The sequence below is a fragment of the Notothenia rossii genome, assembly GCF_949606895.1.
Source record: "Notothenia rossii genome assembly, chromosome: 11".
Lineage (NCBI taxonomy): Eukaryota > Metazoa > Chordata > Actinopteri > Perciformes > Nototheniidae > Notothenia > Notothenia rossii.
In genome coordinates, this window is record NC_136910.1 from 13627704 (window position 1) to 13641159 (window position 13456).

Consider the following 13456-nt stretch of genomic DNA (forward strand, 5'->3'; position numbering starts at 1 on the left):
AACAACTTTATTAATGGCTCAACAGAATGAGATTTTTCACAATCTGGCAGTGCAAATGTTTTTTGTTATTAATGACTGGTTATACTGTATAATACATTACACAATTATTAATTAAACATGAGTAAATCCATTAGTTACAACTTAAAAGCTACTTATAAAGGGTAATTTATTATAAAGCTGTCTTAATGCAGCTAGCACTTAGCTCAATGGGAAAACAACGGAAAACTGTAACAAATATTAAGTATTCATAATAATAATTTAAAATGTATGATCTTGGTTGCTTGTTTATAATATGTCTGATCATCTGAATTTAGGTGACAGCATGCATGTAGGTGAGTACAATGTTTCCATAAGAAATAACATAATAACACTTTAGAATAACCATTTATTTGAGTGCATTTGTATCCATATTAGATATAGAACTTAGGAATTGAAACCCTTTTTATACATACAGTAGTCCACCAATTTCAGGTCACAGAAAATAATTAGACAAGATAACATACACAACTTAAACATACTCATCATATTTGATGTCATAAGACTGGACTTCAGTCAATGAAAAACATGATGACTGACTTAAACACTTTACAGCTCGATCATAGCACTCTTTGGATCCTTGTCCTATAGGGGCATATGGATGTACACAGCCTCAAATTTAAGTTAAACGTCAGCAATTTAACCGCACAGTCATTGTTTCATTTCAAATCCAATGTGTACAGAGTGCAGAGCCGACAAAAGGAAAACCACATCACTGTCCTGACTGCACTGTACCTGTCAGATGTTACGTGACTGCACTCTGCTGGGATTGTATCTGTGTTTGGGTCTGTAAACTTTGAGGTACCTCTTGATAGTAACGCAAAACATCATGTTATTGTGACAACCCTCACTTTGGATCAATTTATGCCACAAATACTTAACTCGCGTTCACTCAAGCATTGCCTTTGGCCTTGTTCTTCTATTTACTTTTCTCCAACCTCTCCCTTTCTTTGACAGTTAAATAAGCAGCAATTATTTGTCACATACTTACAAAAACCCACACAAATATGGCTTTTAATCTAGTTTTGCATTTTGCACTGTAGTTATGGGCCTCGTTAATGAATCAGATCATGCTTTGTGAACATTACACACTGTATTCATTGTGCATATAACATAAAGGCAGTGTCTCTTTGTTTCACTGCTGTTTTATCATATCACCTGCTGCCTCTCCAAGAAGATGGTCTGAGTTGTGGTGAAGACCGTGGGCCGGCCTCATGTCTGCGTGAGGAGCAGAAGGAAATTAGCCGCACCTGAATGACAAGGCAAAGGCTCCGACCCCCAGAGGGACTGTGATCTACACACAAACTCCCTTTTAATAGACTTACACCTCATTTGGCCTCTAAAGCTTGTTGAAGGGTCCCAGAGGACGGGGAAGGGGGAGGCGGGCCCCTCAGAGGTCAGCCCCGCTGCTCGCTGTAAACCAGCTGCAGTGAAAGGGAAAGCTTGATTAGATGGCCATTCACACCCAGAAGGGGACCGCAGTGGAGGGACAATGCAACATTTTCCTTGCAAAACATAAGGGACATTTTGTCTGGCCTGTCGTGAGAAATATCTGTTGTATTGTCGACGACTGTTGGAAAAGCTCACACGCACCGAGGGATCATGAATGGAAGGACAACTATGTATCTGTGAAGAATACATCAAAGATAACCAGAAACAACCACCGTTCCTGAAATTCTCATACAGCTAAACTGCTTTCTTAATTAAATTTAGATTAAAAAAGCTATGGCCCTGTCAGCAATATCTAAAAATCACTATTAACCACAATATATCTTGTTTGTATAATCTGTACAATTTGTAATTTTACTGTTTTTGGATGAATTAAAGAAACAAGACATAATATGTTCATGATAAAGCTTCAGATGGTCTGGTAGTCAAGTTTTGTTCCCGATACCGAGCGAGGTCTTCAGTCTTTGTGCTAAGCTAAGTTCGCCAGCTGCAGGTAGCTTCAGCTGTACTGACGCTGCTTTCAATCTTCTAACTATTCTAGGATTTTAAGGGGTTCAAAGACTTCTGGAAGTATAATTCCCTTTGGATTAAAGCAGAAATTATATTTTTGAAACTAATTAGAAACACAATTAGCAAATGTATTCAACATCCATAAGACCTAATATCTGATTCCCAGCCAGAATGCATTCAACCTTGCAGTCATTAAATGAAATACACATTTAATATATGAAGCATTCAAATATTAAATGATTTATTGGTTGAGAAAGTGAAAATGTCCTGTCAGCAAATGCTGTTTAAAAAAAAAGAAAATGCCCTAGTTGACATTCATGCATTCTACTCCTTCTCTACATGTGACCCTGCTTCCCACTGCTTCTCATGCTAACACTGGTCTGCAGTGTATTTCAGCAGCTAAGGGCCTCAATTCACTGTAATAATACCATGTTCTCTGTCTAAGCTTCATACATAATATGAATTCATTTTGGCTCATTTGAGCATCAAGGGTTCTCAGCTTCCTGTAATTGGAAAGTTGAACCCTGTGATTTGGACAATGGCAGAGAATAATGAGTAATGTGAGTATAAACCCTTTTTTATAGAAAGAGAGAATAGTGCAGGTTATAAATAGCTGATTGAGAATTGTTATTACGCAATGTTAAAGCTGCCATTTAAATAGTTGGAAATGAAATGAAATAAAATCAACATTGACAAATCATTTATTTTGGAAGATATAAAATAAATATAAAGTCTTTTTTTTATAAATTATTTTCACGGTGTTACATTTTGGTTGGGTTACTAACAATGGACTCAATAGCTACTATAATTCTGGAAATGTGAGTCCAGTGACACATGGTGACGAACTGGGAATTCATTGTGTTTTTGTGCCTGGATCAATGCTCTCACTGTCTTTCTTTAAACTTCATTCAATGACATTTAAAAACATTGATGGTTAATTATTTCTGAGGAGGCTTTTTTGCATAGCTCCTGTTTCCCCGGGTTAATTCAGAAGCATTCCCCTCTCTTCCCTGGGGTATAGAGTTTGCATTTTAAGTGAGGCACAGACACTCAGCAGCATCTTAACTTCCTACGTTGAAGTGTGGCTGGGGTTAAGTGGTCCCTTTGCTCACAGCACCTATCTCAGCCCAAACATGACAGCTGGGGACTTGACTGTTGCTATGGAAATCAACCCCCCTCCTCCCCCTCCTCGCCCCCTGTCCTCCCCCCACCCGAGAGCATGGAAATGCCCCAGACTGCTCATTTGAGACCATACAAGTCCTCCTCCGTCTCCCTGTGTTAACAAGTCAACTTTTCTGTTGTTCTGCCCTGTTTCAAACGGGGTTTATTGCAAATGGAAAATGGCTTGGGGTGCAATCGGGTGCTTAACGGTGCTCAGCTCAGCTTTGCAGCTGGAAAATGTCCTAGAATGGGCTCCAGTAAACTGGCGAGAGACTGAGACTGAGAAATTGCTTGCTTAACAGTCGTCCTCGTTTTTAAATAACCATGATAGAAATATATTTCAAGCGCATATTTCTAATTGGAAATATCTTTAATGTGATGTATTTTTCATCAGGTTATTGTTGGTATATGAAAAGGCATAATCCTGGTGATTTTCAACAGCAGCCTTTTTATGTTTCTATTTAAGTACAACAGTGTATTTAATTGCCTGTGTGGTGTTGCATTGCCGCTGTCGGTGTCTGTCATTCAAGAGTAGGATTCAAATCCCCAATGTGCACATTTTGAACAGGATGATGAGTAAGGGTCAAAAAAAGCTGATTTCATTTAATATTGAAGACAAGAACCTGTAATGGATGAAAACCTTTTATTTTGTCGAATTTTGTATTGCTGTTTTCAGCTGAATATAGGACACAAATTGTATATTGTATATGTATTTATTTAAACCACTCCTGTTGATAACTGTATCACAACTGAGGGGTGTGTATAATTCTGATATCTTCCACCTGCATGGTGTCAGGACATTTTCCTATAAAGAAACCAAATAAGTAATAAGAGGTTTATGAGATACAGTACCAACAAGATGACATTTCCAATCCTGCCATTTGAAATATTTTATGCTAAGGCTTTAATTTTGAAAGTTTAAACCATTTGAATAATTGTAATGTTACGATGATCCTGTCACCACACAACATCAAGAGTAAGGCTTTATACAGAAGAAACCTTTTAAGAAAATAATCAGATTCAGATTCAAACGTGTGGTGTGATCACTGTTTATAACCTTAGTAGCTGCATTAAAAGAAGTGCTGGAGGAGCTCCATAGCATCGCCACCATAAATAATTATCTTCTATACATTTCATCACTCCCACTCCTTTCCTGTCTCGATCAATCCTGAGCCGAGGAGCCTTGCATGCTGCTGTAAAATGACTAGAAGCTGATGGATAAAGTCCCCAGAAGAGCATGTGACCTGTCTCCATCGGCGCTTGTGGGACCACATTTAATCTAAATGTAGTCCTTGACAACAGGAGGATCCTCGCTTGGCTGTGTGGGAACTTTGCAGTTGGAAATGTAGGTTATTATAAGTTCTTACATATGTGTTTATTATTCTGTAAATGGACACTTTACAACAATTGTTTTCCCGTTATGAAGGTCAAAAATGGTTTGATTTGATCGTCAAAAAAAGTTCAGTTCAGGTGTTAGTGTTCATTGATTTACTCGCTCATCTTTTTTGAGTTGTGGAAGTTGTGTTGGCTGTGAGTATATGCAGGTGGGAGCTAACCAATCCTGTGCCAGCTCTTCTCCACTCAGCTCCTTTCTCCAGAGCAAAACGCTGGCCTGCTGAGAGCACACATGAGCGGTCCACGGAGGAAGGGCCGGGATCCCGACAGCTCCAAACCCCCCCCCACCAACATCTCATTGCTCTTGCAGTGTGTTGGCACTGTGAAGGGTAAACTGGGCTGATCTGTGGGACAGGCGGGGAGGGCACCAGAGAGCAGCCTTCCCACCGGAGCCCAGGACCAGCACGCTCAGATTAGAGGAAATTTGTTCCACAATATTGTGGCCTCCTGCTTTCCAAGGCTGGGCCCGCACAGACGGCAGAGGCAGGGATTTGGGCGGTGGCCAAGCCTTTTCGTCGGGCTTCTCGTTCGCACCACATGTGCCGAGCTCGACTCCCTGCTGATCCTTCTAGCTTTATAGCCTCCCTGCCTGATGGAACAAATGCTACATCGCAGAAAATAAACGTATCTCATTTGGATGACAACACATTCCCCCAGGTTATAATGTTGCACCATTTTGAAAAGGCAGACAGGGTCAATTGTACATTTCCAGCTCAACTAGGGAGTCTTTTGCTGTGAAAATGCTTGTCTCGCCACATGCCTGACAGCGAATTTGGAACAATTTGCCTTATTGACTCCCTTGGTGTTTGATATTCCCCTTGAATGGAGCTAAATATACAATATATATTCTTTACAGATATTTCACTTCTTCTTTTTGTTTAAAGAAAAAGAGTTGCTTTAGATTGCGTATGTTTCAATCTGTTACATCAGCCACTGATTTCTTTTTCAGAGGGAGGATGCGTGACATGATTGATGACCTTAGTAGATTATCCCCAATACAAAAGCCATCATTGAACAGCAGGGCTGCCATTGTGTGTGGGATGCCTCCCATTGATTTAAGTAGTATATTTTCATGATCTATAAAGAGGCCAGCTGGAGAGAAAATTGTTTGCTCTCAAACATTTAGTGTCTATAAGCCATCACACTCGTGATTAGAAAATGATTATCACACTTTGATCTCCTTTATTCTTTTAAGCTTACATCCTTGTGCTTAGTTAATTAGTCACAACCAACTGAATTAAGTTCAATTAACACAGAATTACAAAAAACACATTGTCTCATTTGCTCTTTCTTTTTATTAGCTTAAGATATAGATGTCTTTTCTTATAAACCTTTTTAATTCCATTGCCATGCAGTACACGACTATGCCTCTCAGTTTTTTTCACGTTGCATCACGTTTGATTACACAGACGTGCAGGAGGTAATATGTGAAAAAACAGTGGATACTTCCTTTACATTCATATAGTCTCGCTTTGAGTAGAGCATATTCATTCCTATTTGTATGTAATAAAGTATGATTATTGTCTAAATTCCTGTTGATTATATTTATTATTTCATCACCAAAACATGGGTCACCTAGCATCACCCAACAGAAGGCAGAGAAACAAGCATATCCACTGGGTTGTCATGTTTCCATCACTGCCAATCGAGCTGGACCCGATAAATACCGTCATTTGTCCAGGTAATAAATCCTGATTGTAACCATTCCTACTTTTTGTTCAGTGGCTTTAGATATCCTCAACCCTACAAAGGAGATGAATATGATTTCCTTTGTCACACTCAGAATAGGTAAACAACACTATCTCCTTTAAGATATGCTAATACAACAGTTCAATATTGTGATTTAAAGGAGTTCAATAGAATTTAACCGGCAGAGTAGCAGCAGTATGTCCACTGCGTTAACAGTGTCTAGATCCTTTCTTCTGGTCTCTTCAGCCAGTCCTCCCATTCATTCCTAAATAACTCTCTAATAGACCTCTTCTGTCCACCGAGGAGCTATTAACCACAGATTTGTTTTCATCTCTCTGACAAGCTTAGAGAGGAGTGTGCTTACCACACAAAAGAGCCCAAAAGAGCCATGAAACAAATATGTGAGTAGAAGACTAGAGGATATCATTATATACAAATGAATTTTCTCCTGGGATGGAGCTGGTCCGTCCTTTGGCTAAGAATTGGACTGTCTTAATTGCTTTATAACTTAGCCGTGTGCTTCCCAGCAATCAAGTGGCTTCCATTTAATTCAAGTGCCACCAAGATGGGGAGAAAGTGGCCTCTCCCTGGCCCTGGAGCATAATAGACAGTGGAGAGTGAGGATACACCCTCCAAATTGGAAAACACTGGACCATAGATTAACAGAAATGAACACTATTAGCCTGGCGATGAGGAAATGATTTCCCCCCTCAGGTGTTTTGTATGGAACCGTCAGACTGCGGCTATGATGACAACTATGGATGATCCAAATCTTATTTTAGTTGACCCTCGTGAATAGTCAAGAGCCAAGGGATTCAGAACGTGCTTGAGTATCAATTTACAGTTTTGTCAAAACATAATTCTAATTAAAGAAAACATATTAATTTAAGGAGGTATCTCATTAACAGATATGGTTATCTTGCAAGTCTACAGGGAAATACTTTTTACCCAGGGATAATTTTACCTATAAAATTCATTTTCCGCTTCTTATTATTAACCTTATTACTCCAGGTAAATGAGACATTTAAATTTTAAATGAACAAACAGACTTAATGACAAAAAAAAAAATCACAGATAGCATATACAGACTGCATATCCCTTTTACATGTAAGAAGACAAACAAAATGGCACTACAAGAACCTGGCCACAACATATTGGTTATGGTATTAGGTCTCCCACGGCCAAGTTCATGGAAACAATACACAGAAAACACTAAAACCATTGAGCTAACATTAAAATCAAAGTTGCAAAGTTGTTGACATTGTGTTCTGTGCGGTATAATTACTCCAGCAAATTGCACAAAACCAATATGTGACAAGAGCATTTCCTGTGGTGCCCTTTAATACAAGTTATAGTTTTACTGAAAAGACTAACAGAATGTGTGGCTTAAAAAATATAAAAAATATTTATAAATAGAGAGATGACTCATAATGAATTAATTCTACATTCATAGTGGCAAATAATAGTAATGACAAGTACAATCGCTGCTACGGAAGTAAACATTAGCATGCTAACCTATAGCTTCCACTCTCCCACTGATAACTGGTTCGACTGAGAGGGATTTAGATTGTACAGCTTGACAGTAGTTCCTTTTCTGTAAACAGATCTTAAATCTCTGTTTGTTTAAAGCTGGTGTTATGGTTAATGGTTAAAAAAGACTGAGGAAGGCCTCCTAAAAACATTCAAAGCAGCACTAGCGCTCAGATGTCAGTCAATCGCTGATAAAACAACTACAAAAAAAGAGAATTATGCACAGTTGCTGCAGTATCAATGTAGTTAAATGAAACAAATTCAAAATACCTGTTTCCTGGCAGCAGTCTAAGGTTTTTTCTAAAGGTTTTTTGTTTATCATAATAACAGCAGACATCTGCAGACATGAGACTGTTCACTGATCTTGATCAGCAAGGGCTGTTCTCTCACTTCTGCAGCGCTGGAGATGGAAGTGAATGACAGGTGCACGAAATAAAATCCCTCATCACCGAGAGCCTGTATTTCTTTTTTAAACGTGGCATCTATATATTCTAACAACACTTCAACGCTTTTAGTTTTCAAGAAAGTTCACTGGTCTTGTGTCCACATGTTTCTTTTCCTCATGTTCAAGTCCACCCAAGTCTTCCTCCACTTCCCTTCAGGTTAATCAGGTGTAATTTGAAATCCAAAATTCCTGACAGTACATTTTCTGATGGTATTGCCTGTGTGTTCTGCATGGCTGTTTGGATCAAAGACTGGTTATCTCTTCTATTGAGCTGTTCTAACCTCTGTCCACTCTCATTACAGACAGGCAGTGGTGAATTTCCTAAGCAATCAGGACCAACGTTCCTGGGCAGGTATAGACTACGACACTTTAACGAGTTAAAATGCAAACCCAAGTAGAACATTAAATCAGAGTGAATGAGACAACCAACAGCCTCTGGAAAAAACAAGAGACAGTGTGACATTTCTGTACATAAATACAACACAGGAAAGCAGATGAAGTTTGTAGTTCAAAGTTGTACATTGACATACTAATAAAGTTCTATTTTTCATTCAGTCCCAACTTTTCCAATAAATTTGACATAAAAAAAAAGTTTTTCTTGAGTTAAAAGTTCTCCTTTGAAACCTATAACTCAGTCCAAAACAACCAGATTTGAGTTTGTAGACTTATTTTGACCTATCTTTTGTCATATTAAAGATAGGAAATGTATATTTGGTATAGTTTAAAAAGGTGCTTGCAGAGAACAATTTCATTCATTCTGAGTTGTAGTATCCCATAATGATCTATAAGCTGTTCCAGAGGCTTTTCCACCCTGACAGATTTCTAAAAGCCCTGACGGAAACACTGAGTACTTGTAATTAGTCGACATGAACTCTTGTCTTGGCTGAAGCCCCGATAAAAGAACCAGCCAGCATCATGAATCTGGGTTATGCATGGTATTCAGGCTAAACTGTGGGTTTTTTGGTGGGGTGAGGTGTGAGGTGAGGGTAGATCTGAGGGTTTCGACGCTGAGACGCACCAGCTGTGTTTATAGATTCCCCCTGCACCTGCTGGGGTTACGGAGCAAGTGCACTGAGGGATTAAGCACTGGGGCTCTGGGAAGAGAACAAGGAACAACATATTCATGTTAAGGAAGCATGTCAACACCTTCCTCGTGCCTTCACTTTTGTTACTGGTTGCTATGCAGGTTTCAAACTAATCTGTGCCACTTTTCTTTTTTTAGCTGTTAATCAAATATGCACAGCTGAAGAGGAGATGTGCTAACTTGCGGAATCTCTACAGGAGACATTAGGAGTGTGATTGGGAAGATAAAAGCTGTTAGACGTTTACATTTAGCATCCATAGACATTTAAGTTTTGCTGGAGTGTGCTAGTTGTTGATTACAATGTTGACATTTTACTTGGAATTAACCTGATTAATGTCATTGAGCGTAAAAACCCATAGCTCAGCATTTCTCATGATCACAGGAGATGGATTAAGAAAGAAGGCTTTCAAATTGAATGTACCTCTCCCTGCTCAGCCTGCTAATTGTGCCATTTACCACTACTTGAGTCACTGACCGACGCTATTTAGTCAAACTAATGATGATGCACAGTGCAAGCCATCTCTTGATAATTAAACGAAATCTCCATCTCTTTTTCTGTATTAGCTTTTTTTGGTGAATTAACAGGTGCATGCAAATACATATCGAGCTGCGGTCACTTTGCTCCTTTAAATCACTTGTGGCATGTTAGCTGGGAAATGACTTTTTCTGAATCTATTCTCTGTCACTTGTTATTGATTACGCAAAGTAAGAACTGTTAACATTCTCATTTTTGTTTGTTTTGCCAGGTAAGCATTTTTATTAGCACACAGCATCAGTTTAAGACTTTCTCATTCACCAAGACTGTTTCCGGTGTCTGCTTTCAGTGATTAGTAACTCATTCGCATTTATTGTTGCTGTTGTTATTGGTCTTAGAATAATTGTAAGGTTCCATTTGTGATTATTCACCCATTGATACACTGTGTTCACAGAGACCGCCATTCCTACATCTAACAGTGAAATATTTAAATGATTAGTAACTAGTTACTCTGGATCATGGCTATGATATTTCACTTAGCTTAACCAGCTTTAAGTTGTCAGACCAAGCCAAGCAAGCCAAGCCAAACTTGACCCAGCATGTGACAGGTCAGAAAACTGCCATATGAATAGTTTTAATGGTCTTATTGGTAATTTTCGACAAAAGATATTGGTTTTGTTTCATTCTGCCGTAAAGCCACCTATAACATGTATCCGCAGACTTTACTAACATACTTTGATTAATTTTGTCATTTGGGTATACAGACTTGTAAATAAATATTTTCCTTCCAAAGATCTGTAAGTGATTTATTCTCCACATATCTGTGTCATCTCAGGAAGGACCCTTGCAGGTTTATCTACTTCATGGTTGTTTGGAAATTCAGGCTTCATCCAGATAGGGGGAAGAAAAATCCTCTCTACTGTAATGCTTTCCCTTTTCCGGCCTGATTGACTCTGATATCACCAGTGCCTCTTAAATAAAATGCCCATGTGTCCCTGTAAACACACAGCATTTGTTCTGAGGCAGAGTGGCTCTGCAGAGCTCCTCTCCGGCAGCACTGAGCCTGACCGAGCCAGGGAATAAGTAAATGAATAAATAGGCTGATGTTGAATTTTCCCCTCACTTGCCTCCACTGACACAAATAGGATCTACAGTAATTTATAATGCTGTTAGAGAGGCGGCTCTCTCTCTAACCGCGGTGTCTGTCACCTCGCGTGCAGGAGGCCTCTCAGTGCCAGAGTGGAGGACCTGCAGCACCCTGACATCCTGCTTTGCTATTCCACACACACGGCCCAAAGGCTAAGTGACATCAAGCCTCATTATTGTCATCACATGCCACATTTGTAACTGGTTAGCAAGCAAATTGTGATAAAATAGGCTGATGCCCCTTTGGAGCGTCTCTGGCTGCACAAGCTGGACTTTCTCTAATGTTCTCAGTGTGGAAGAAAAAGAGGGCGAGAGGTGCTTTTTGTGGCAGAAATACAGGATTTCTTCAGTCTTACATGATTACTTAACAGACTGCTGGCATGTCATGGGGCCTAAAATAACTCTTGAGCAGGAAATAGTGAGCTGAAGTTACCTTTATCACCCCAAAATGATGAAAAATAAAACAGAATTCAATTGGATGTACAATGCTTGCATTCCCTATTACACCAGAGGCTTTTCAGTCTCTGATCTGAGCCCTGCATTGCCATTTATATGCATAGTATTTCTATATCCATGACATCTCAATGCTGTCTCTGGTGAGATTCTGCACGTTAATGTACTAGTGCCTCAGTCGTACATCTTTTTTTTTTCAATCCACACACGGAAATAATGAGGAGGAAAATCTCTTGCTTACATCAACCTCAAATTGGCGAAATGAAAATCTGTCTTAAACAAAGGGAAAGACCCCCATGGCGTCTGGGTCTACAGTTTCTGTCACATATTCCTTGGAGGTTTCATGTGACAAAACACAGAAAGTTGCTTTGTCCCTCCTCTTGTCACGTTACACCCCTTACCCATAGTTTTTTCCCCTTCCTGTTGTCTGGCTGTCTGTGCTGTCAGCCCATAGCCTGGCACCTGCTCTCATGTTCCTAATTAGTCTCATTTAATTAATTATATACTGCAGCACATCTCCTTATTTCTGGCTTCCTCTGGATTTCATCTCCTTTGTTTCAAACTTGCAGAGATCAGGTCTCAGAAAGGTGCTGATGCTCAGTTTGTGGTCAGTTAGAGCGTGGATTTACCATGGATGATCAACTCCCAACAAGGTGTTTATTTAAAGTATTGTGACTCCCGAGACAAGGGGAGGATTGGTTGAGAAAACATTTAACTTTAAGAGGAGCTTTCTATCTGTTTTATAAAAGTGCTTTGTAATGCTGCTATGCCAGGCAAAGTTCTGTTGTGGATTGCTGTGTCGTCTTAGTAAGGTACACCTGATGGCATTGGAGGCTTTGCAGCTGCCACTTCATCCTCCTGTTACACCAGGATGCATGATGTGCTAAAGAAAAGGTTTCATCAAATATTTACCACCTGATTGACATGACACAACAGGGAAAGATCAAACCTTTGACTGAATAGGTCAACCACAGACTCATTGAGTTTCCAGCGGAGAAAACAGAACCGTAACAGCCGGAGGAGGACAGTTGCACTGTCACCTTCTTATCTGTGGAAATCCTCACTGAGTTAAAATGTTTCATTGGTTTGCAAAAGTTTATTTTCTCACACAGAGCTCTCTTTCTGGTTGACCATGCTCAACATTAGGAAAGGAAGTGAATAATTTCTCAGATTATCTTTTAAAAAGTTTTAAATTACGATTTAGGCCACAATTAACAGATAGAAAGAGCTTGTTGTAAAATGTCAATTGTTTATGGTTTATTAGGCTAAAATTAACAGTGAGGTGTAAGGTCTCTCTGTTAAGGGGAAAATACTTTATACTGTAATGAAGAAAATAAAGGAGGCATACATGCGGAGACATGATGTGACTTCCAATGTAACCATATTTACATCATAGGTCAAAACAACTCTAATACAAACATATTTTCCCCAAAAACTTTGTTTTACCATGAAAATGCATTTTATTAGAATATGTTAAAAACATATAACGACTATAACTAAACTTTACAAAAGCATTAGCCCACACTGCATTGTTTTGTTTTTATGATTTAGGGATAGGGGTGGATTTAACAAAAAATGACCTACTACTGTAGTTACTGTAATTACATATTTTTTGTGCACTCCAAATCAGTAATTGTTGTAATATTTTACCTTGGCATAGTTTAAAAAACAAACACCAAAATTAAACGTTTACCTACATATTAAGCAGTGACTAAATGCACCACCCAGCGAGCATGCTTAAGTGAGGCAAATCAAGCACGCCCTTGACGTTGCGTGAACATGTGAATGTTGGGTGTGGCTAACATGCTAACATGCTAACAAGCTAACATGCGAAAATGCGAAAATGCCGTGAACATGCCCCGGGTGGATCCTCCAGGTGACTTTTACATGGTCACAGAGGACATTTTTACTTCTAAGATTTGTGTTTAGACTTTATGCTGTTTTAGAGACGGCACAGCCTAATTCGGCTCAACTTGTTGGAAAACGTTGAAGAGTGCAGAGGAGTTTCGCAGGACTTCGCGGTGGACAGACCATGGGACAGACGCAAGGCCCTTCACACAGGTGAGTACCAGCTAGCTAGCAC

The 13456-nt window shown here is 39.3% G+C and overlaps 1 long non-coding RNA gene across 3 annotated transcripts in view; it reads left to right on the forward strand.

Moving 5' to 3' along the window:
* The first annotated feature begins 13115 nt into the window (after window positions 1-13115).
* Window positions 13116-13456, forward strand: part of LOC307023939 — a 43846-nt gene continuing 43505 nt past the window's right edge. For all 3 annotated transcript variants that reach the window (XR_013803795.1, XR_013803796.1, XR_013803797.1), the window contains exon 1: window positions 13116-13434. This is a non-coding gene — a long non-coding RNA (uncharacterized lncRNA). The remainder of the gene's footprint in view (window positions 13435-13456) is intronic.